This window comes from Amblyomma americanum, chromosome 8 (assembly GCF_052857255.1).
Source record: "Amblyomma americanum isolate KBUSLIRL-KWMA chromosome 8, ASM5285725v1, whole genome shotgun sequence".
Lineage (NCBI taxonomy): Eukaryota > Metazoa > Arthropoda > Arachnida > Ixodida > Ixodidae > Amblyomma > Amblyomma americanum.
This window is the reverse complement of record NC_135504.1, coordinates 90,568,368-90,594,611: the sequence shown is the minus strand read 5'-3', so window position 1 is coordinate 90,594,611 and position 26,244 is coordinate 90,568,368. Positions and strand designations below refer to the sequence as shown.

The window sequence follows — 26,244 nt, the reverse complement described above, 5'->3', positions numbered from 1 at the left end:
AGCTTCGTCTTTAAGAGCGAGACGCGACAGCGTGTCGCAGGTTATCGAGGAGTACACGGAGCACCATCACACGTTCGGCGCGACGCGTGCCCCGTTGGACAATTTCAGGAAAGGACGCCTGTCTCACGTATCTCGGCGGACACCCGAACCGGGCCGTAAGGGAAGGATATTGAAATGAACATTTGCTGTTAAGGAAAGGTTAGGACGCCTGTCTCACATTTCTCGCTGGACACCCGGATCGCGCCGTAAGGGAAAAAATTGTTCGATCGATCAATCAATCAATCGATCAATCAGTCACTCAATCAATCGATTGATCAACCAATCGATCAAACAATCAACGATCAATCAATCAATCAATCGGTCGATCAATCGATCAATCAATGATCAATCAATCGATAGATCAATCAAATTCATCAATCAATCAATGAATGAATCAATCAATCAATCCTTAACGTTCTCGCGTTAAAATCCGTTCTCTTATGACGCGGTTCAGGTGTCCACCAAGATGTGCCGTTTTTCGCCCAGGGCCAAAGACGCCGACGCCGACGACACTGGCTTTTCTGCAATCAGTCAATCAATCAATCAATAAATCAAACGATCGATCGATCAATCAATCAATGAATCGATCGATCAATCAATGACCAATCGGTCAATCGATCGATTGGATCGATCAATCAATCAATCCATCACTCAATCAATGAATCCATCAATGAATTCATCAATCAATCCATCAATAAATCTTTAACGCCATCGTGTTAAAATCTCTTCTCTTACGGCGCGGTTCACGTGCTGTCTACCGAGATGCGCCGTTTTTCGCCCACGGCCAAAGACGCCGACGACACCGGCTTTCCTGCGACACGAGCTCCTTAACGCTGTCGCGTTAAAATAGACACGCAGGACGCGGTCACCTGGCTTCGGATCCAAACGAACACTTTCCCTCATCTCCAACGATATATGAGACAGATACCGCGCCATTCCCTTTCCCCAAAAAACCAATTATTCCCTCATCTCCAAAAACTTCACCTTATGCACCCAACACCCTGACACATGCCCATGGTGCCAGGCCCGCCCAACACTTTTCCACATTTCGTGGGGACGCGGGGCGAACCCAACCACTTACATACGCTGTGCCCGTCAATTTAGCGGTAGGAGGCGATGCTGACCAGCGATCGCATCGAGGACCAAAGAGCCCTCATAAAACAGGTCCGTCTGACAGCTCCAGCCAGTGGAGCCATGGAATGAGGCCCCACCGACAAGCTTCAAGAAACATTCCTTTGAGTTTATTAAAGTGTACCTAAACCTGTCCAACGACGCTATGATCCCAAATTGACTGATGTTCGGACACCTGTGAAAAACTGTTAGCAGAATGTCTTGGCAATGACCGCATTACTAAAGGTATAGAAATTTATCACTAGACTTTTAAGCCCTATACCCACCGTGATGGCTCAGTGGTGAAGGAGCACGACCTCGGCGGCCGCGGTTCAATGGAGCCGAAACGCAAAACGCGCCCGTTTGCTGTGTGGTGTCAGTGCGCGATAAAGATTGCCAGGTGGTCGATATTATTCCGGAGCCCTCCACTACGGCACCTCTTTCTTCTTCGGCGACTTCCTTGAGAAAACGCCACGAAGGCCTCTCACTCCTATCACCAGTGAAAGCGAATAAAATAAGCAAATGAGCACTTAATCGTCTGTTGAACACAGCAAGGAGGAAGGAATGGTTTGCTGCTTCAAAACAGAAAAACCTTCAAACAAGCTGATGAACAGACAATTGCTGAAAACCCGTCTCACTAGCCTCCAGAGGGAGAAGCAAAACTAATGGGACGGCAAGCTTGTGCCCGCAAGCTTGCCGTGAAGCACACGTCGTATTGCGCGCATTTCCACTACTATTCTTGCTGAAGCTATCCCTGGGCTCCAAGTGTTTAACGAAGGCTGTATTATTCTTGTCCTCCTTCGGAGTGCAGAAGGAAAAAAATCGGATAGCCAATCCTGTTACCTGCACATTCACGTTTCGCAGTGTACGCTGCACGTGCATATACATACAGTGAAATCCAGAAAACAGCTCCCTTTTTACCGAGATGAGCATTTCATTTAAACGATTCAGAAAGAGCCTTCGTTTTGGTACCGTCGTTTTTTCTAAAACACTGCACGCAACAACGCAAGTTTAAAAAAGGAATTGTTTTGTGCACTCTATTTTTTGCTCGTTCACTCGTGCCAACTATATCTTCTACTTACAATGCATACCACTTAAAATAAACATATTTGTTGTTCTATGTAATCAAGATTTCGCCGAAACATCGTCTGGTCATGTGGTGGCATAAAGAAAAATATAGGGTCATTGACGAAGTCAAAGTTTAATGAAACGTGCTGATGTTTCGGAAGCCCTACGGCCCTACAGAGCTAAAACTTGTTTTCATATCATAAGCGGGAGGGCCACAGCGATCGCGCACACATTGTGATAATTGGCTTGTGGGCAGGCAAGCCTTGGGCTGCTTCCTTAAATGCATCCCTGCCTTAAAGAAGTTTTCTGTCTGTCTGTCTGTTGCTGATAGGAATAAACAAAGGAAAGTGCACAGGCCTGCTCACTGGCTCAAGCCGAGCCACAATCACTACCACGTGCAGATAGAAGGAAAGTTGAAAGATGGGATAGAACGACAGGATAGTAAAGACGCGCTAAAGACAAGGCCGATCCCGGAGGTAGTGCAATACCGGGCCAACCGGTGGCGGGAGTGAAGCATCCTTCAAACTCTCTGCCACATTTCCAAAAAGACGTCCAACTTGCACCCGTAACAGATACTCTACGGGTCTGGAAGTTTTAACGCATGAAACGGACCAACCGCCCTCCCCCCACCCACCTAAAACAGCTGTTCACCTGGTCTATGACAACTATTTGGCCAGGCAAGTTAACACATTTAACACTTAAAAAGGCGGGCCGTGAAGCGGTGGTGCCATGTCTCAGGGCTACTATGACTTCGTGGTTGAAATCAAGAATCATAATTGGGCATGGACAGAGAATTTATTGCGAAGACAAAATAAACGCTGGTCGCTAACGGTAACGGATTGGATTCCAAGAGAAGCAAGAGCGGCCGTGGGCAGCAGAAAGTTAGGTGGGCGGGTAGGATCAGGAAGTACGCGGGTAGACAGTGGCTGCACCTGCAGGTGAAAGGACGACGTCAAAATGGGAGAATCCTTTGTCTCGCAGCGGACGTCGTTAGGCTGAAGACACTCTCGCAACTGTCATCATCATCAGCTTCAGCCTGACTACGCCCCACTGCAGAAAAAGGCAGCTCCCACATCTCTCAACCATATATCGTCCTTATTTTCCAGTATTTACTGTCAAAATTCTACTCATTATCCGTACATTTGGCTCAGCGATTAATTCTCGTTTTATCTCTCACAATGGACACACGGGCTCTGGGCACTCGAGCCAAAGACGACGAAGATGGTTTCTTGGGAGATCGCTCTAGCGCGTGCCTTACAACGTGCCGTCTATGGGGTCTCCCCACTGAACCCTGGCCAATCCCCCGTAGTGGGTGTGTGCCATGTCACCAAGGCAACAACACCGCTCGAACGAAGTGCACCATTCATCTCAGGCTCCATGCTGGCCAGGCTGTCTGTTTTTTTGATCGTTCTAAAATTGTAGCAAGCGATGGGCCGTCGGCTAATCCTGGAGTCACTACCAATGACCCCGTGCGCTGCCCTGATCTCCTCGCACGTGCGCCTACACAGTGCGTGCAGCTCTTCCTGCTTCGGCCTTCGATTTCAACTCTCCGACCTCAGTAGTCACCGGGCTCCATGGCCTAAGTACAAATGGTGCAGCAGCGACGCTCCTTTATCAGACAGGTAGGTACACCTGCACTTTGTTTAACAAAAGGGCAAGAAGCGCCGCTATCTAGGAAGGAAAGGCACAAGGAGAGCGTCTTTACTGAGCACTTGAACGTAGCGACATCAGCGCATCAAATTACCTGTAAAAGGAGACGGTTCCATTGCTCGATAGTGTGTGTAAAGATCAATTTTTGCATTAGTTTGCTCTTTGAAAGGTATGGCAGCCCTGTTTCGGAATTCAACTTCGGAATTCACCGTGACGCAAAAGTTTCTCTCATTGAAAATAATAATATTAATAACAATAATTGGTTTTTGGGGAAAGGAAATGGCGCAGTATCTGTCTCATATATCGTCGGACACATGAGCCGCGCCGTAAGGAAAGGGATAAAGGAAGGAGTGAAAGAAGAAAGAAAGAATTATAGGTGCACTAGTGGAGGGCTCTGGAATAATTTCGACCACCTGGGGATCTTTAACGTGCACCGACATTGCACAGCACACAGGCTCCTTAGCCTCTTTCTTCCATAAAAACGCAGCCGAATTTGTTTTTAGGGAGAGGAAATAGCGCAGTACCAGTCTCACATATCGGCGGACACCTAAACCGCGCCGTACGGGAAGGGATAAAGGAGGAAGTGAAACAACAAAGAAGGAAGAGAGATTCCGTAGTGGAGGGCTCCGGAATAATTTCGACCAGCTGGGGCGTTTAACGTTCACTGACATTGCACAGCACACGTTTCGCCTTCATCGAAACGCGGCCGTCGCGGTCGTGTTCATCTTTTTTTAAACTTGTTTTCTGGAGGTAGATTCAATGAAGGGATTTTATTTTGAGAGATCTTGTCGTGTTTAGACCTGCCGCAGTCCGAGCTGCTTCACCATACCAAAAACCGACGAGGCAGGGCTACCATCTGCCAAGATATTCATGGCAAATACGATCCCTTTGCGTTGAGGGTTTTTAAATAACTTAAAGCACCCTTGTGCTTATACTGAGGGGCGGCTTCGAGCTGGTGTGAAGAACAAAACAATAGAAATTTTAATAATAAATATTGGTTTTGGGAAGAGAAAATGGCTCAGTATCTGTCTCATATATCGTTGGACACCTGAGCCGCGCCGTCAGGGAAGGGATAAAGGAGGGAGTGAAAGAAGAAAGGAAGAGAGAAGTGCCGTAGTGGAGGGCTCCGGAATAATTTCGACCACCTGGGGTTTAGCGTGCACTGACATCGCGCAGCACATGGGCGCCTTAGCGTTTTCCTCCATAAAGACGCAGCCGCCGCGGTCGGGATCGAACCCGGGTACTCCGGATCAGTAGCCGAGCGCTCTAACCACTGAGCCACCGCGGCGGGTACAATAGAACTTTTAAAATCGCTTTTGAGGAAAGAAAATGGCGCAGTAACTCTCACATCACAGTGGACACCTGAACCGCAGTTTAATAGAAGGGATAAAGGAGAGATTGAAGGAAGAATGGAAGAAAGAGCTGCGCACGGGAGCGCTCTGGGCTAATTTCGAGAACCTGCGAATCGTTTCACCCGACGAAGTGGCTCAGTGGTTAGGTTTCTCAGCAGCTGATCCGGCGATACCACGTTCGAACCCAATCACGGCGGCAGCGTTTCCATGGAGGAGAAACGCAAAGGCACCCGTGCGCTGTGCAATGTCAGTGTGCGATAAAGCAGTAGTCTTGGCCAAAATCCTTTGATATTCTCAAGTGAAGAACTCCCAACTTAGAGTAACGAGCATCACCTCCGTACTGCACAGGTGCCTCATTGCCATGATAAGTAACCTCCTTTGGTGTACCGGTAACTACGAAATCCCTTACAGCTACATTCACAAGCACTTTGTTCACTGCACCCTGAACTAATTCCAGGCCCGTTATTTCTTCTAGCACATATGTTTCGTTAATCAGCATCGCACAAAAATGAAAAAACATAGCAAAGAAACACTTAGATAACTAGATAAAAGCCCGCTAATCTTGCACACACTAGAAAAATTCAAAATTGTTTTTTGGGAAAGCAAATGGCGCAGTATCTATCTCACATATCGGCGGTCTACTGAGCCACGCCGTAAGGGAAGGGATAAAGGAGGGAGTGAAAGAAAAAAGAAAGAAAGAGGTGCCGTAGTGCAGGGCTCTCGAAGAATATTTTCGACCCGCCGCGGTGGCTCAGTGGTTAGGGCGCTCGACTACTGATCCGGAGTTCCCGGGTTCGAACCCGACCGCGGCGGCTGCGTTTTTATGGAAGAAAAATGCTAAGGCGCCCGTGTGCTGTGCGATGTCAGTGCACGTTCAAGATCCCCAGATGGTCGAAATCATTCCGGAGCCCTCCACTACGGCACCTCTTCTTCCTTCTTTCACTCCCTCCTTTATCCCTTCCCTTACGGCGCGGTTCGGGTGTCCAACGATATATGAGACAGATACTGCGCCATTTCCTTTCCCCCCAAAACCAATTATTATTATTATTATTTTTATATTTTCGACCAACCGGAGATCTTTAACGTGCACTGACATTGAACAGCAAGAAAAAAGGAAGAAAGAGGTGCCGTAGTGCAGAGCTCTTGAATATTTTCGCCAACGGGAGATCTTTAACGTGCACTGACGTTGAACAGCACACTGGCGCCGAAGCATTTCCCCACCATCAAAACGCAGCCGCCGCGGTCGGGTTCGAAGCCGGGAACTTGGGAGCAGTAGCCGAACGCTCTGACCACTCATCCACCGCGGCGGATACGCGCACTCTGGATGAACGCCTGGATAACGCCTCAACGGGGTCGTCTGAAACATACAGACAAGATAGAATTACGCATACAGAGAAATTGGCGGCGGGTACGCACACTCTGAACGCCAGGATAACGCCTCAACCGGGTCATCTCAAATAAGCAGAAAAGATAGAATTACACATAGAGAGAAATTGGTGTTCAGAAAACAACAAAGAAATGCGCGCAAGACTACGTGAAAATGAATGATGAGGCAAGGCGCAGTACTGTCTTCTATGCGGACATAAAAACGATTGGTTATCAGGAAATGTGCCCGCGGCGGCTAAGTAAGGATGTTCTCCTACTGAACGCAAAGGCACCCATCTGCTGTGCGATGCATCGGCGCTCTCCTCCACAGCACCTCTACGGCACCTCTTCCGCTCTTTCTTTCACTCCCACTTCCCTCCCTTTCCTTAAGGCGTGATTAGGTTGTCCCCCGATATGTGAGACAATTACTGCGCCATTTCCTTTCATCGAAAAAAATTAGCTGCGGTTTACTACTGCAAATATTTTTTACTACTGCCCGGTTTACTACTGCCAGTGTTCGAACCCGACCGCGGCGGCTGCATTTAGATGGAGGCGAAACGCTAAGGCGCCCGTGTTCTGTGCGATGTCAGTGCAGGATAAAGATCCCAAGGTGGTCCAAATTATTCCGGAGCCCTCCACTACGGCACCTCTTCCTTTCTTCTTTAACTCCCTCCTTTATCCCTTCCCTTACGGCACGGTTCAGGTGTCTGCCCATATATGAGGCAGGTACTGCGCCATTTCCTTTCCCCAAAAACCAATTTACTACTGCTCAACCTGCCGCGCCGCGTTGGCTCAGTGGTTAGCGCGCTCGGAAACTGATCCGGAGTTCCCGGGCTTGAACCCTACCGTGGCGGCTACGTTTCTATGGAGAAAAAAGGCTAAGGCGTCCGTGTGTTATGCGACATCAGTGCACAATAAAGATCCCCAGGTGGTCGAAATCATTCCGCAGCCCTCCACTACGGCACCTCTTTCTTTCTTCTTCACTCCCTCCTTTATTCCTTTCTTTACAGCGCGGTTCAGGTGTCCGCCGATATATGAGACAGATACTGCGCCATTTCCTTTCCCCCGAAACTAATTATTATTATGATCATGCTGAACATCGTTAGAGCGAATACTGTGGTGAATCGGGCAAGTAGACACGGCTTGGCATCGTAACGTTGAGTGCGTTCCGCACACTGGATAGTCGGCGCGCCTATCTTGCCACACTGGTAGGTGCTCTAGGAGCGTCGTGACGCAGGACAAAGTGATGAAGAAGGAAGAAGGCTACATCGCGAGCAGTAGCCGCAGGTAGGGCAGCGGTCTCAGCATACCGAGTGAGGTGGTCCACGGCGACTATGATTCAGCGATTCCCAGCGGTCGTGAAGGGAAGTGGCCCATATAGGTCGATGCCCACACGATCAAAAGGGCGAGCCGGACACGGTATTGGCTGTAACGGGGCAGTCGAAGGGCGAGGTGTCGACTTCCGCTGCTGACAGGCCGTGCAGGAGCGAACGTAGCGACGAACGAAGTTGTACATGCCCTGCCGATAGTACCTCTGGCGTAGTCGCTCGTACGTTTTCAGCGAGCCAGCGTGAGCGCTCTGAGGATCGGCATGGTGGTGTTCACAAACCTCAGTGCGGAGATGTCGGGGAATCACGAGAAGCCACTTGCGGCCATCTGGACGATAGTTGAAAAGACCGTCGCGAAGGGCAAAATGGGAAGCCTGGCGAGGGAAGGAGGCCGTAGAGGGTGCACAAAGTACGTCGAGCAACGATGAAGTCCATGGATCTTGGCGTTGTTGATGGGGCATGTCCATGCAAGTGAGCGCTGCGAGTAGGGATGCAGATATTGGCGAAGAGGGCGCAGGAGAGGGCAGTGGCGAGCGTGACAAGGCGTCTGCATTTGGAGTGCTTGCGGCCCGACCGGTAAACTACGGCAATATCGAATTCCTGAAGACGGTGGGCCCAGCGGCCAAGGCGCCCTGAGGGATCTTTGAGTGAGGCCAACCTGCACAAGGGGTGGTTGTCAGTGACGACGGTGAACGGGCGGCCATATAAGTAAGTATGGGCGGAATTTTGCGAGAGCCCACACTTCGGCGAGACACTCCTTTTTCGTCACGGTGTAGTTTGACTCAGCTGAGGTGTCAGCCGATACGCGAGACAGATACTGTGCCATTTTCTTTCCCCTAAATCCAGTTTTCATTTTTGCATGCGATGCCGGCAGACGCTTTCCAGCTTGACCGGCGGTCAAGGTGAAATGTCGGAAGTCAAGTTAAAAGGTCAGCATCAAGGTCAAAAGTTAAAGTTGAGATAGCTGGTGTAACAGCCGATGGTGTTGCTGCTGTAGCTGACGTCATATGTCGAACCTAACTACCACCAGTTATGCTCATGGTTTGACCTCTACCTACTTTCAAGGTGAAGCTTGCGGCCGCCGTGACGTCTATCTGCATTCAAGGTAAATTTTGCGGCACCGCTGACGGCTCGAAAAGATGGCGTAGTGAAACTTTTCGCTTCCAAAAACGATTGGTTATCACGAAATGTGCCCGCCGCGATGGCTCAGCGGCTATGATGCTGAGCTACTAAACCAGAGTTCCTTAGTTCGAACCCGGCCGCGGCGGCCGCGTTTGGGTGGAGGCGAAACGCAAAGGCACCCGTGTGCTGTGCAATGCATCGGTGCTCTCCTCTACGGCACCTCCACGGCACCTGTTCCACTCTTTCTTTTTTCTCTCCCACCTTCCTCCCTTACGTTAGGGCGTGGTTCGGGTGTCCACCGATATGTCACACAATTACTGCGCCATTTCCTTTATTCAAAAAAAAATATTAGCTGCGGTTTTACTGCTGAACCTGGTTAGATAGGATAGGATAGTATTGGATAGGAAAAGTTTTAATATCCAACAGAAAGAGGGTAGCCAAAGGGCCACCCGCCTAGACTTCAGCCTAAAGGTTTTGACTCTCGGCGGCGGCTTCGGCCAGTCGGACGAGCTATAGCTAAGTCGCCGGGTCGGAGCTCAGTAGTAAGATATCACATTGGTCTTTCGTCTTGATACCTCGTTCCTACGGATGGCATGAGGATATTTCCATAGTATGATTATTTTTTATTTTATTTTACAAGTACTGCCGACCTTATGCAAGATCTTCGCCAGGAGTGGGTGCCATGATCATACAGAATATATACATACAAGAAAGCGCACTTCAAGATAACAGATGGGGGAAAAACGCTAAGGCGCCCGTGTGCTGTGCGATGTCAGTGCACGTTAAAGATCCCCAGGTGGTCGATATTTTTCCGGAGCCCTCCACTACGGCACCTCCTCCTTCCATTATTTCACTCCTTCCCTTGTCCCTTCCCTTACGGCGCGGTTCAGGTGTCCAACGATATATGAGACAGATACTGCGCCATTTCCTTTCCCCAAAAACCAATTATATAAGATAACAGATGGTCTTCTGCGTCAAAATTCGCACGGTTCTTTATACAAAGTTCGATTATGACCGGGAAACAAATGGGTCAAGGGTGTAAAGAGTGAATACGGGGCACAAGAATAGGCTCAGAGCAGATTACAACGCATTTTGGTTTTTACTCAGGAGTGCGTCTGTGAACGCACTAAGGGCGGAGCATTAAACAGATTGGGCATCCGGTGCATTCCAGTTACGTGTCGTCCTGGGAAAAAAAAGAGTTCTAGAGCACGTTGGTTTTACATGTGAAGTCCTTAACATTTCTGCTATGGAATGAACGGGTCGTTCGCGCATTTGCGGGTTGAATGTATATGTTTTTGTCTATTCGTGTTTGTTCGTTGTAGAGTATGTAATACAATTTTAATCTTTAACAGTACCGGCGTGATTCCACTGTTTCTTGTGGCCACGGAAATTGCGAACCGGTCACCAAGCTTTCCGTGCAAATTAAGTTCAAGAACTGGCTAAATATTTTATTATAAAAACTAATACAAAATTTAAGTATTGATACAGTGGTACTGAAGAAAGGTAAAAGGATGATGTACGTAAAGTACGACAAAACAAATCCTTGCAATCAACAGGAAATGGTTACATTAGAGTAAGATTAAGCAACTAGTAACATTATGAAAGACTGCAGGTATTTATCTTTTCGAAAGTTTGCAACCCGACGTGCACAGTGCCTTATGACGACAGTGCCTTATGGTATGCTAAAAATGTACAGTGTAATAAAGACAAAGGCAGAGGCTTTAAATTTCGTCGACCGATCTACTGCTCTTTCGCGTCCTACTATAAACTATGGCAATATAGCGTCGAGAACCAAGCAACTTTGAACAGCTATCCGGTTTTAGTTAGCTACAATGAGAAAAAGATAAGAATTATGTCAAAGTTTCCACAACTGCTAACTTATCGGTGCGTTTACGTGAAAAACCAGCTGTTTCTTCAAACTATCCGCCAAGAAAATTAAGAACGCAGAGAGCAATAAAAGCTCAATTCAGAAATAGTATTTCATTCAAACGAAACACCATCAACGACCGACAAATCGCGGGATCTTTACGTGAAGAAACCAGCTACAAATATCGCAGGGTACGCAAAACGACGTAGGGTGGCTATTATTATTGATCAGGGAAGAGAGTATATGTACAAATCACAAAAACTGTTAAGCGAGAGGACACGAAATCTCCCTTGTTGTTGATCCAATTTCTACAAGCATTAGCAGCTTTAGACGAGAAGCATTAATAGTGAACAGCTCATACAGAGTACCATAAAAAGGCACAATTGTGTTTACTGAGTGGGGTTTCTAAGTATGTATTGGTGTGAATGTCCGCGAAGTACTTCAGGGCTACCTAACTTTAGATAGGCAACTTGTCCCAGGAGTTCAACAAATCAATACACTGGCGGGCTAAAAATGGCATACGCTATGAAAAGAAGCACGAAGTCCAGAAACAACCTGTTTCGGTGCACTTAACTGGCAGTTATAAGCCATGTATGCAGGCTACCCGATTTACTCGATGACTTTCAGCAAAAATTTTGATTGAGGAGCTTTTACGTTTCAGTAGTCTAAGCGGTGGATGACCTCACAAAGCAAGTCAGGTGTTATAACTAGCTAGGCAGCTAAAGTGGGGTAATTAAATAGTAATTATTATGATGGGATATGAATTTTTTCAAATGCTGAAAGCTCTCCTCTAGTGAATGGCACACTGCACACGTAAGCGTTTAGGCCATTCTGCAGAGTAAACAAAACATGCATAGCCAAAGTCTATGCGTCGCCTGAAGAACACATTTGCCACGACCCCCTTCGGTGTCGTTGACGTGCACGAGGCTTCAGTTACCCCGGCCTTGCTCGTTGCATACGGCCACTACACTTACTGTGACATCAGCGTCGACACTTGCGCCATCACGCCTCCCACCCGGTTATCGGCGGTCCCGTTACCGACTCCGTTCCGCGGGGACTATCCCTACGACCTGGTAAGTTCAAGTGTCTAATTTATGAAAAACACGAATCGCTTTCCTTTAAAGCAGCCACTAGTCCCAATAGAAAAGTTTGAAGAGAAAGCTGCTTGCGTAGGGTGTTTCTCGGCATGGCGTCTAGTACAACCTGCTTTACTACCAGCCAGTATGAGACTGACCGAAACTGTGTACGTGTGGTGACGCTCCTCCGGCATAGCGGTAACCATTACACACTTTTATTTGGCGCTGCCTCAAAGAGCGAGGTTAAATGTAGGAGCCCAGCCTATTAGAACCGATAGGTGTGTTGGTATAACCTGGAAAGGATGCTAGTTGCCATATCATAGTGAATAATAATAATAATAATTGGTTTTTGGGGAAAGGAAATGGCGCAGTATCTGTCTCATATATCTTTGGACACCTGAACCGCGCCGTAAGGGAAGGGATAAGGGAGGGAGTGAAAGAAGAAAGGAAGAATAGGTGCCGTAGTGGAGGGCTCCGGAATAATTTCGACCACCTGGGGATCTTTAACGTGCACTGACATCGCACAGAGCATGGGCGCCTTAGCGTTTTTCCTCCATAAAGACGCAGCCGCCGCGGTCGGGTTCGAACCCGGGAACTCCGGATCAGTAGTCGAGAGCCCTAACCACTGAGCCACCGCGGCGGGCCATATCATAGTGCTCTTTCCTTTTTAGTCACTACAACGCTAATTTAACGTCCAGAGATAGTGAAATGTTCACAAGCATGTCTAAAACAGCCTACAATGCGAATTTTACTGAAAACACTTCAGGAATAGAAGGTGGTAACGCCGGAGGGGAGGGTGAGGTGTTAAGTGGCAAACGGCCACAAAAGCTTTCCAATGCTAAAATAAAAATGTATCATCATATCAGTGGTGCCACAAGTAACAGTACCCAGAATTTTTTTTCCACAGCCATAACAACACGCTTTTTGACGTATCACCATACCTTTCCCAGCGGCGTAATACCTGTAATGGCTGAATTCACAAATGGCTAAAGTATGTTCACTGTCCAGCTCTTAGACCGCAGCGGTGGCCAAGTGGTTGCGGGAGGTGCGGGGTTCGATCCCCATTGCCGCCGGGTACCCACCGGTGATACAATGGGTACAAGCTTTCCCCTGATCTCGTGCTCGGCTTATTTAGGGTGAAATGCTTTGAAATGGGTCTTTGACCCCATCTTGAGAACTCGAAAATACCTTGTGCCGTGGCGCTCTTTGGCCATAGATGCCCTTGCGCCATAAAAATCCATATTCATCATCACTGTCCAGCTCGTTCACTACACCACTTTAGTAAAAATAGAACAATCATATTTGGCGCCTATTTGTAAATAGAAATCTGTGACCCAGAAAGCCACGTGTCACAGCCTCTAAGCCTTGGGTAGCTCCAGGGTCAAGCAACGGAGAATTGCAGCACTCGAGGGGACAGAAAACCACGTGACACGTGTGGCGCCGAGTGACGTTTGCTAGTACATGCGACTCCGCGTGCATGATTGCATCGTGATTTTCTACGGGCAAGCGGGAAAGCCATAATTTCTTGCCCCACAACGCCAGGCGTGATTACGTTTTTTAAATAGCAGAAACGCGTAAGGATGTTACTAATAGCCGGCAACCACAAATCTCTAATTACAACTAAGCACCAGAGTCTCATGCATATATATTTTCCCTTAGAATACTGTTAGTGAGCATAATTAACCTCTTTTCCAACACCCGACTTGCCACGCCACGCATCTATACTCCTCAAAACGGTTATTTAGAAAGAACTGATGGCAGGCTTCGTTACAGCTTCCAGTATGTACGCGTCGTACAAAAAGAGCAAAGGTACCCTTCAGACGGCATCACAAGAGTGTCCTTTCTCACCCAGTCGGTCGGCCCTCAAGGCGGCAGGTGGTAGTGGTTTTTTTTTAAATAATAGTAAAGAGGAAGGAAAAGATTTTTGCTAGCCCCGGCATCTGCCATCGATACTGAAGCACCTGAGCTGGGACAGCGGAAATAAAGGATAGCAGGCAGAATGGAGAAATGAAATTAAAGAGGTGAGGGGACAGGAAGAGAGGATAGGGGGAGAAGTATTATGTACAAACTATTTACACAAGAAGAAATGTGCCCAGGTTGTGCCCGTGATTAGTTCATTTTAGAGGAATTAATTCACACACGCGCACAGCACCATGATGGTTACAACTGGAGTGGGGCGTCCAGTTATTAATCGTTCAAGGTAGAACTCGCGGAGCGTTCGGTCACTGCGTGTAACTACCTGACGGAGAACAGACGGGACGTCAAGCCCGTGTGTTCGAGGAATGCACAGGGGCTCACCAAAGTTCCCTGACGAGTGCGCGCACTACCCTGCGGCCACAATAGCGTCTTGATGGAGTCTGGTAATATGCCCTGCGCCCTATAGGCCGCGAGCATATCGCGACGAGCATCGGCGAACGCGGTACAGTGAAGGAGCAGGTGTTCTAGTGTTTCCACTGCACCGCATCCGTCACACTCATCACTCGTCGCGATTCCGTGACGCACCCGTCGTTCCCCGGGCCACACGCAGCCAATGCGCGCGCGGAGGATCATTGCACGTTGTGACCGTGTAAGTGCGCGACAGCCGGTGACATTGTCGATGCGCTCACCTCCCGCGATGCGTGTGTCGGGGTGCTGCTTTCGGAGATGGTCGTGGATGGCCGCACGCACGTCCTCCAGCGCAATGGGCAGATCGCTGGCAGGTAGTTTGTGTGCAGCGGCCGCGAGGTCGTCAGCTTCTTCGTTGCCTGCGATGCCGCAGTGACCGGGCACCCACTGTGCACGCACTGCACAACCTCTCTGCGCGAGGCACTCGATGCGCGAGCGAATTTCCCGCACTAGTGGGGTACCGCGGCCGTTAGATTGCAGGCGGCTGAGGGCGGCGCGGGAATCACACAGCAGAGCACTCCTGGGCGGCGGAGGGCCGAGGGCGAGCAGCAGGTCCAGCCCGAGCCGGATCCCTCTCAACTCCGCCTAGGTGGAGGAGCCCAGGAAGGCTGCGTGTTGCTGGCTGTGCAGTCGCAGGGCGGGGATGGTGCCAGCCGCAGCAAGGGAGCAGCTGTCGCGGACCACTGAGCCGTCGGTGTACACGAGGAGATGGTCCCGGAGCTTCTCGTGTATGACGGCTCTGGCCAGCTGTTGCACAGCACAGAGGGGTGTGCTCCGCTTTCCCGCAATGCCGATGATCTCTCGCTGCTCCTCCGAGGCAGCAGGCTAGGGCACGCAGGAGCCGTATGGGGGTGGGCCTTGGGTCAATTGCTCATACTCGAGCAGCGCCGCGCCCATTCGTGAGCGCGGGTGCGAGCGCATACGCTGCAGCAGCGAGCCGCCGTCCGGTGCGCGGTGAAGCCGGTCGATGTGATTCAATGCCCTGCGCGCTGCTTGGAGCTCAAGTGGCCACGCTCTTGCCTCGGCCAACGTTGCGGCGCACTGCGAGTTTTTGGGCAGGTCTAGGCACACGCGCGGGGACTTGCGGTGCTGAAGCTCAAGTTTCTTCCAGCACGGCTTGCGCACCGTGACGAGCGGCAGCGCATAGAGCACCGCCTCCAAAGCTGCGGCATTGTATAGCCGCAGCGCGGCAGAGAACTGCAGATGCGACAAGTGGCCACCCATGCCCTGCTTTCTGTCACCATGAAGGGGAGCTGGACGAAGGCCCTTCAGGACCAACCACTAGAATATTTCTGGCGGTGTGGGTTCAACCTCACAGCGACGTCGTTTGGTAGCTACACCGACGTGAGAGAGCGCAGCGGCACGATGTGTAACCCCAGTGTTAGTTCCAAATATCTTAAGAAGATACTTTGCTTGCTTTAAGTTAGTGCCTTCAGGTGTTAACGAGGGTGGGTTTGGAGGCTTGCACTTAGCTGTGGCGTATGCCGCTCGTTTCACCTAAGATATTCCGCAGTTTTTAAAAATAAGATTTTCGAGCTAGAAGAGCGTTTTTTTGTTCAGCACAGCATTGCCAGTGCCGCAGCATATCAGAATATAGCTTACACACATTTTGCTAGCGCATATAAATAGACATGGACAAGAGAGTGAACAAGACGCACGCTAGACTTGCAACTGAACTTTAATCAGGAAAGGAAGTATTTATTCATTCACTGTCTTGCACCGCTCGTATACCACCTATCAGCTGCTATCGCATCGCATGAAGAAATATGCAACAAATTAACACAACAAAAATAATAGATGCCGATGACAAAAGGAACACTTTACCGGATACAACTACTCACTGAAAAGGCAGAGACATATAGCATGAGAGATGCCTACCGACATCAAGCAGGTAAAGGCATGAATTCACAGCAACCACCTGAGACCTAAAGGGCATAAATGGAATGCTAATCATCATCATTATTTATTTATTCTTAAAGGCCCTTGGCTTAGGGCATTACATAAGGGGGGGGGGGGGGAGTAGTCGTTACATATACAATGGTACAACAAAAATCAATACAAAGTGCAGGGTTCTTGTTTAACATTAACATCATTACAAGCATCAACACTAATAAAGACACAGCTGCTCAAGAACAACTTGGAAAAAACAAAAAACAGACGCATACACATTCAAAAACACGGCAAAATATCTCAGTCCTTAAAATGTGCTGTTAATAAGTGCCTGAATTTATTAGGTTCTACTTCAGTAACTATGGAATCGGGTAAGTCATTCCACAATGTAATGGAGCTAGGTAAAAAGGATTTATTAAATGAGTTTGTGGAGCCATGTATGCGCTGCAAACTTAAAGAATTGAAAAGTCGGCGTGAGGTGCGAAGCGGCAGGTGTAATACAGAATTTCTTAGCTGTGGGAAGGTGTGGTACAATTTGTGAAATAGGCGAAGCTGTGAAATTTTACGCCGAAGTGCCAGGGGTTGAAGATCAAGGGATGCCTTGATAAGAGTTATACTGTGTCGTCTGTCATACTGCGATGTGCTAAAACGGGCTGCGCGATTTTGGATGGCTTCAAGCTGATCAATTAGATATTTCTGATGGGGATTCCAGATCGCCGAGGCATATTCGAGTTTCGAACGGATGAATGTTACGTAGGCGAGTTGACGGATAGAACGGGGTGAAAAAGCGAGGGATCGTCTGATAAACCCAAGCAACTTGGAAGCATCTGTACAAAGTTTTGCAATGTGCTCAGACCATGTTAGTTTGTTGTTCACGATGATTCCAAGATACCTGTATGATTCTGTTTCAGAGAGTGGTGTAGAATTTAATGAATACGGATAGTTCAGGTTATTTCGCTTTCTTGATACATGCATGAACTTAAATTTGGAAATGTTCAGTTGCATAAGCCATGACGTACACCAGGTTTCTATGAGATTTAGGTCGCGTTGAAGCAGAGTGTGATCATCGGGAGTAGATATGCGGCGGTAAAGGACGCAATCGTCTGCGAAGAGGCGGATACAAGATGATATGGCATTATGAAGATCATTTATAAATATCAGAAAAAGGAGTGGTCCCAGCACCGATCCCTGGGGGACACCAGAGATGACTGTAGTATTTTGCGATCTGTGGTTCTCTATTACTGTATATTGTGAGCGTTCGCGGAGAAAGCAGTCAATCCATGACAAGATTAAAGGGTTAATGTGGAGGCAGGACAGTTTTGCCGTTAAACGCTGATGTGGAACGCGATCGAAGGCTTTGGAGAAGTCTAGGTAAATGACGTCAGTTTGGAAGGAAGAATCTAAGTTTAAGTGAAGGTCTGTGGTGAATTCAAAAAGCTGGGACTCGCAAGAATGGCCTGATCTAAAACCGTGCTGTTTTTCATCAAAGAAAGCGTTATTGTCGAGGTGTGATGCGATCTGCGAATATAAAATGTGCTCCAGTAGCTTGCATGGAATAGATGTTAATGAAATTGGGCGGTAATTAGAAGGATCGGATCGATTGCCTGCCTTAAATACTGGGGTTACTTTACTAGTTTTCCAATCATTTGGTATTTCGCCGTTTGAAACAGACTGCTGAAAAATAGTGTGCAAAATACGGCTAGAAATGCTCACGGTGCCCTTCAATATTTTGGCAGTTATGTTGTCTGGCCCAGCAGCGCTTGACAACTTAACGTTGTCGATGAGTTTAGCGATACCCTCATGGGTTATAAAAACTGGTGGCATTTGGGAAAAATTAGTGGCCGGTATTGGGGGAATACCAAGTGCAGGTTCGTGGGTGAACACGGAGGAGAAATATGAATTCATGATATCTGCGCGCTCAATATCAGGAACATGTAAGCCATCATGGTTAACCAAAGAAAGGTTTTGAGTACGGCTTTTGCACGGGGTGACCAGATTCCAGAACTTTTGGGGGTTAACGCGCACAATGCTTTCAAGATCTTCGTGAAAAAATTTCTTTTTAGAACGTCGTAGTATGCTAATGTATTCATGTAGGCATTCGCTGTACGTTTCCCATTTTTCTACAGAATTTGTGTGCTTGGCCGCGCGATAGAGGCGCTTCTTTCTGTTTGCTAACTGTCGCAAGGCGTTGTTATACCAGGGCTTGTTACAGTCACCACGTATGCAGACAAGGGGGACATAGGTTTCGACAAGAGATAAGATTTTATTTTTGTAGAGCAAACAGTTTTGTTCTACTGATCCAATGGGTGCGGCCTGCTGGAAAAGGTGGAAAAAAGTTTCTAACTCACGGTTAATAGTGTGAAAATCTGCTTTATTGTAGTCGCGGATGTACTTTGTGGAGCGTTGCTTTGTGAGGATGGGAACGGAAAAATTGAACACAAGCACCTCGTGATCACTTAGACCAGTGATGCTTGTTAATGACTCAATTAACCCCGGTTTGGAAGCGAGAACAAGATCTAGAATGTTGTCGCCACGAGTAGGCACTTTAACTGTCTGGGTGAAGTTAAACGTGAGGACTAAGTCAATAAAATTGGTCGACGGACCGGACCGTGCTGACAAGGTTTCCCAGTCGATATCGGGAAAGTTAAAGTCTCCACAAAGTAGGAAGTTCGCATGGACAAACCGAGAGTGCAGATCAAGTAGGACGGAGTGAAGGTCGGTAAGAAAGGAGGAGTCGCAATTAGGAGGCCGATAACAAGCAACAATAATGTTCGTACAGCTAGGAAGGGCCAGTTTAACGCAAAGTATCTCGTGAGAGGAACTAACATGGACGGATGATGTATGCAATTTTGATTTCGAGAGAACAAGAACGCCACCACCCCTTCTTCCCGCTTTGTCGCGCCTGTAAGCAATAAAAGGTTTCGTTTCGGAAAGAAGTTCTGTGTCCTCCATATCTGGAGTTAGCCAAGACTCGGTGAAAATAGCAATGTCCGCGGAACTATCTACAAGAAGGGACCCTACTGCTTCTTTCTTTGGGAGGTAACTGCGGATATTTGTCAATAATGAAGTCATGTTCTTAGAAGACCGCGCATTTCTGTCAGCAAATGATGATTGACGAGGATTGGCACGTAGTGAGCGGAAAACAGGTGGTGGTGATAGCTATGATGACGATAGCTCTGTTACAGTATCGGTTGTGTCATTGTAGACGTATTGCTTGCTACCAATAATAAGTTTGTTGAAACGTATCTTGAATGTAGCGCTCGATTGCTGAGCATACGCAAAAAGTTTTTTCCGGGCCAATCTGACACGGGCTGAATAATCTTCGCGAACGGTATACCCTGAATTTTTAAGCTGAGATGTTGCTGAAAGTATTAAGGATTTGGTTTTGAAATGCGCAACTTTTACAATAATGGGGCGTTTCTTTGCTTCCGTGTAACGACCCATTCGGTGCGCGCGCTCAATGTCAGCCGGATCAATTGTCACAGAAAGTTTGTCGCGGCAGAAGGAAACGACATGTTCTTCAGATTGCGCCCACGTTTCTTCTTTTACATCCGAAATTCCAAAAAAGATTAGGTTCGACCTGCGGAGGCGGTTCTCCGCGTCATCACATTTTTCGGCGAGCTGTTTGATTTCAAACGTAAGCTTAGTACTGTTCTGGCTTGTATTATTGTGCGGGCAGGGGCTACTCGATTGAACATTCCCAATATTTCTTTCCAAATCATCGACACGCAGCGACAGACGATTGACAGTTTCTTCTATGTTAGACTGCGCACCACGAATAGCTGACAACTCGGCAATTATTGTGGCATGAGATTGCTCGAGGCGAGCGAAAGCTTCAGAAATATCCTCTAATGACACAGGGGGCCCAGGGTTAAGTTAAATATCACCTTACTGAACAAGCATAAAAAAAACAAGGAATGCATTAAAGTAGTGGAAACATGACAGGCGAAGCATTCGGCGACAACAATCAAGCATTTCAGGGGGGCACGCCACCGCGAGCAAGAACGGGTCATTTGAACGGAACGATGCCGAGGACGGCAGGTAACTAACCTGCGTAAGAAGGGGCGAAATCATGACCAAGTTCCGAGCGGTGATGTGCCCCAAGTGGCTCCAGAGCAGATGCGTCTTTTGTAGTCGATGCGTATCTCCCGCGCTGATAGTTCCGCCAGGTTGCCAGGTGTCGTACTTGACAAGGGGCTGGAACGGCGGTGGAAGGCAGGTTTCAAGTTCTTCGTGGACGGTGACGGAAGGGTTCCAAGGTGAGTCGATGAAATCGAAGAATCCAAGGGGATAGTTGAAGCAGGAAGGCGGTGGGGTGGTGCAGAGCAGAATAAAAGCCTGCGTAAGAAGGGGCGAAATCATGACCAAGTTGCGAGCGGTGATGTGCCCCAAGTGGCTCCAGAGCAGATGCGTCTTTTGTAGTCGATGCGTATCTCCCGCGCTGATAGTTCCGCCAGGTTGCCAGGTGTCGTACTTGACAAGCGGCTGGAACGGCGGCGGAAGGCAGGTTTCAAGTTCTTCGTGGACGGTGACGGAAGGGTTCCAAGGTGAGTCGATGAAATCGAAGAATCCAAGGGGATAGTTGAAGCAGGAAGGCGGTGGGGTGGTGCAGAGCAGAATAAAAGCCTGCGTAAGAAGGGGCGAAATCATGACCAAGTTGCGAGCGGTGATGTGCCCCAAGTGGCTCCAGAGCAGATGCGTCTTTTGTAGTCGATGCGTATCTCCCGCGCTGATAGTTCCGCCAGGTTGCCAGGTGTCGTACTTGACAAGCGGCTGGAACGGCGGTGGAAGGCAGGTTTCAAGTTCTTCGTGGACGGTGACGGAAGGGTTCCAAGGTGAGTCGATGAAATCGAAGAATCCAAGGGGATAGTTGAAGCAGGAAGGCGGTGGGGTGGTGCAGAGCAGAATAAAAGCCTGCGTAAGAAGGGGCGAAATCATGACCAAGTTCCGAGCGGTGATGTGCCCCAAGTGGCTCCAGAGCAGATGCGTCTTTTGTAGTCGATGCGTATCTCCCGCGCTGATAGTTCCGCCAGGTTGCCAGGTGTCGTACTTGACAAGCGGCTGGAACGGCGGTGGAAGGCAGGTTTCAAGTTCTTCGTGGACGGTGACGGAAGGGTTCCAAGGTGAGTCGATGAAATCGAAGAATCCAAGGGGATAGTTGAAGCAGGAAGGCGGTGGGGTGGTGCAGAGCAGAATAAAAGCCTGCGTAAGAAGGGGCGAAATCATGACCAAGTTCCGAGCGGTGATGTATACCCAACGAAATACCCAACCTTCGAGTATGAACGAAAAATCTAAAACATTTTAGATGTGCTAACAAGTGGCTTGTTAATACTAACACTGAATAGTTCACTTTTCAACTTCTGCTGTAAGTATCCTTACTTATTGAGATGCGTGTCGCCATCGTAATATTCATCTGTTTTTACAGTTTACCTTCAGTTAACCTAAGCTTCGTTTCACAGCAAATTCTGGCTATTTCGAAGCGTTACATTGACTGGAGGGGCTGCTTTGCCTGCAAGCTTTTCGAAAGCCATTCATTTTGGCGCAATGTAGGCAAATAGCGTATGGAAACAGGGTGGTAGTGATTTCAAAATTATAAAAACTGATCTAGGTATTAGTTAGGGTGGGCTGCGCAGTTGTCAGTAAAGAAGGAGGCTGACAGCAATATGTAAAAAGTTAAAAATTCATTATTAGTTAACCAGCATACTTATTAGGACGTCTTGCTTCTATACGGATGCGCTCTACCACTGCCAATGCTATGCCAAAAAGCGTTCTTCTAAACCAAAAAACCTACTCTGAACAATTGCAGAACATCTTAGGTGAAACACGCTGTACTGAGCACATTTTTTTTTATTACAGCGAGAGATGTATCAAGGGCTTGTTCCAAAGTGGGAACCTCCACCGTTGACGCTTGCATCATGTTATGAACGACAGTGTTCCGTGCGCTTACTGAGCAAACACATTATTTCCAACATTCGCTTCTACCAATAGGCTCAAGTGAAACAATGCAGTATAGTAAGTGTAGTCAAACCGTCCAGATGCCCTGGGCAGTGTATCCAGCCATGATATGAGGGATTTTTGTGTGCTGTAGATATGGCTGTCGCTTGGTTCCAACTTTTGAGGGCGATGTTTTATTTGCGAAAAACAAATTATTGTATGACTATAACACTGCGTTTCTTCCAGAAAAGCGATGTGAATTTCTCTTGCGCTAAAAAGCACGAAATCAGTCATAGGATGCAATCCGTGATTTCTAAAAAAATGAGATGAGGTCTTATTCATTTTCAGCCTCTAAAGAAGTGGCTCTGATATTGTGTCCTTCGTAATTTTTTGTAAAATATGCTTGCGCTCCAGAGCCTGTTCAGAATTGCCGGTGTTTTCTGTGTAACTGTAACGAATATTGCACAGACGGAATACATAGACCGCAGTGATCATTAAACCAACCGCAACCTTAAGGCATGCGAAAAAAAGGTTTAAAGTAGACTGTGTTTAACAGAAAAGCGATATTTTCGCCAATGATTTGAACATTTGCCCCCCAGGGTGCAAAGCATCAGCTCAGGCATGCCCTCATCGTTCATAATATGCCAAGTGGAAGCAGTGTGAGCAACTCCACAAGAACTAATCATTGCGGCGGCGGATCTCGGCATGGCTCTCTGCTTCCTCCATCTTATCCTTAACACTGCCCACTATACGGCATGGAGGCAGTATTCTACTAAAAAGGAGGAAATTTCATGCTCTTGAGAAAGTAAGGAGCATCCGTGAGTACGTGCTCAGATATAGCCGCGTTTGTCAGCAAATCCAACAATTTCACGTTTTCTCCACTACTTGTTCAAGAAATAATGTGAAAATATGACGCCAGTTTCTCTGAAGTTTCCGCGACTCCCCCGTCACGAACGCTGCAGTTTGAATTTTTTTGTATTGCTACTCCAGATCTGCACGGCGATAAATTATGCCTCCAATCTGAGTTACAAGCCCCAACATTACTCCATGCTGACGTACGGAAACACGACCCGGAATGTATTTGCCTACGACAACGAAAAAGGACTGGCCACCAAAGTACATAGCTTTGTACACATCTTTCTTATAATCCATTGGCTTTCTGTGTGAACATGCTTTGCGTTGTACACATTGTTTACGGCATGCTTGTGCCACCATAGCGGAGTAACGGGAAAAGTTGCCCAAGCCTTATTGTTGGACTTTTTGAAAAATGCTGTTTCAAAGCATATTTTGGTTAGCAAGCTTCCAACGCCGTTTTAGTGACAGCTTACCGATTGACTCAGTAATTCACACTCTTATTTCATATTTATTTCTTCCGTTCTCGGAGCATATCACAGCCTCCAAGAACAGAGTATTGTGTGAGGGGGGATTACATAGAACGGGATAATGACAGGAGCATGTGTAGCACGTTTATACAAATCTTACTGACTGTTAGTACCGGTCAATGAAAAGTTGGAACATAATTATACTATATTTAGTGACATATTAGTAACTTGAAAAGCAGCCGTTATCTCGGCCCTGAAACGAGCTGGATCACAAATACTTACGATGTGTTCCGGAAGATCACTCCGGTGAATTATAGCCTGTGGCAGGGCAGATTAATTAAATGCAGCGGTTCTACCAGATATGGCTAAAAGAATCAACCAATAATACCAAATTTTTTTAAACGTAATCTTTACACCAATGCTTCATTTTTTTCTTTATATCATTCTTCGGTAACGCTGTCGTAGAGGGCCGTTAAAACAATCTATCTAGGCAGCGGCATGGGAACAGGGTATGCAGCACCAAATGAGCTTATATTGAGAATGAGAAAGTGCTTCACCTGAAATTTTTTGCCATTTCGATGGGGAATTCCTTTACTGCGACTTTTTTTATAAAAAATTTAGCCTCGTTGCGTAGTACTGCGCCGACCGTTCCTCGCTGGGGCACTATCAAACTGCCTCAAGTGGCTTCATAAAGGAGGAAATATTTGCTTCACGAGGTAAATGTCAACCGCAGACCCGGCTCTTGCATGTTTTCAGCGTTCCGAAATGCAAGCTATTCAACTGCCAGAGATTATGCAGATGTCACTCTCTACGAGGTTTCGATGATGGAGGCATTTCGCCTCCATCAATAAGTTGCCGCCCAATCACCTCTTTTCAAGCTGCAGGATCAACTTTTCGAATCGAAAGCTTCGTTGCGCTAGGTAAAGCCGAGTTTGCCGTGGGTTGACGGCTGACCTCCCAGTGAGCCAGAGGTCATGTGTTGCTTGAGGTCTTATCTTATGTGGTGCACCATGGTGTCGCACCTCTTGACCTTTGACCTTTCGGTCCGCCGGTAGAGAGCGGTAGAATAGGCCACAGCGTTCACCGGCTGACCAATCTCACGCGATGAACCATTAACCAGGGTGGCAGGGTGGGAGTACTGCCTATCCAGTGCGCGGAACGCACTCAACGTTACAGACGCCAAGCAGCGTCTACTTGCCCGATACCACCACAGCATTCGCTCTCTAACCACGTTCAGCAGTAGTTAAACCGCAGCTAATTTTTTGCCACGGTTCCTTGCTCTAAAAAAAATCTCGCTCGCACTTAGAATGCCATCGTTTCCCTGGAGGCACATTGCTCTGTTGCATACCTGTGCTTTGTTTAGAATAATGCGATATCAGTGCACGTTAATGAACCCCAGGCGGTTGAAATTTCCGGGGCACTTCAATGAGCCTGAGCCGATTTGTGACGTTAAACTCCCCATAAACAATAATTAATAATTGGTTTTTGGGGGGAATGGAAATGGCGCAGTATCTGTCTCATAAACAATCGAATAATCGTAACTGCTGAGAGGTTCCGAGTATACGAGATAAGAAAACCCGTGTCTATGTTTTATGCTTATTTTTCTTTACACCCAGATCTGGAAGGTAAAGAACGAGGCACGGGAAGTGACATACGGCATCATCGCCTACGATGTCGACTACGACGACCAGTGTGGGTCCTTGAACAAGTTCGGCAAGCACGGCCGCCTAAAGGCACTCTGCAAAATCGCCGACTATTACAAAAGTCCGATCGAAGATAAGTTAAACGAGGCGTCGTGCTCGAAGGTCGTGTACTAGGGCCGCGATGCTGGCCCCTTCCGGCCAAAGCAGGACAAAGAATTCCGGACGTGCCTCCCTCATCCTCCTATAATGGACCAATCATGGTACACTAAAAAAGCTGTCCAGCTCTCAAGCCTACAAGGATCCGGCACCTGATGGTCGCAGGTCTTTCACCAAGCAACCCTGCTTCATACATTGCCTGGATGCAGGGACCGCACCGTCGTTCTCTACTGGACTTCATCAAATCAGCAAACCTTTTTCCATTCGTTTAATCTCTACTACATCATTCATCACAACTTCACCCATCATTGAGGCCCTGGGGCAATAAATTTCGCTAAAAAAGCTGTAACAGTGGGTACTGAGTACGCAGCGGATGAAATAACGTAATGCAAATCAATTCATCGATTTGTCTTTCATCAGAATCCGTACCAGAACACGACACTTCGTTTTTCTTAACCTGACTTCCCAGTATGTATGATAGAGCAATCTTCGAATGCAAAAATGAAAAAGCAAAACAATGAATTTTGACTGGGCTGAAGTGAGTTCCCGTGCATAAATCGAAATTGCTACTCTTAATTACGGCACTCTGGACGGCCCACCGGCTGAACATCTAATCCGTGCCCACCAGCTAACCAGGAGTCGCGTGCGGCGACGCGGCCCGCTTGCGGCAACACACATGCCGCGGAGGAAGCTCTGTCCCGATACCGCGTTATAATTATTGCGCAGGACGTGATGACCTCGGTACCTATTTCTTTTACTTCATAAAAAAGCGGTTCACTTTTAGGACAATGCCCGTATTTTTTTACACGCCGCAGTGGGAAAAGTCTGGCAAATATATAATTGTTAGAGACCCCAAAAGTTCTAAGTTTTTCTCGCAAGCAACAAAAATTTCGTTTTGAATATTTGCACCTTTCGCACCAATATTGCTCCTTTTCAG

General features: G+C 47.7%; 1 long non-coding RNA gene across 1 annotated transcript; it reads left to right on the top strand.

Moving 5' to 3' along the window:
* Positions 1 to 3,512: 3,512 nt before the first annotated feature.
* Positions 3,513 to 25,448, top strand: LOC144100531 (uncharacterized). The gene is made up of 2 exons (XR_013307709.1): positions 3,513 to 3,839; positions 25,125 to 25,448. It is a non-coding gene; the product is annotated as an uncharacterized LOC144100531 (long non-coding RNA).
* Positions 25,449 to 26,244: the final 796 nt, after the last annotated feature.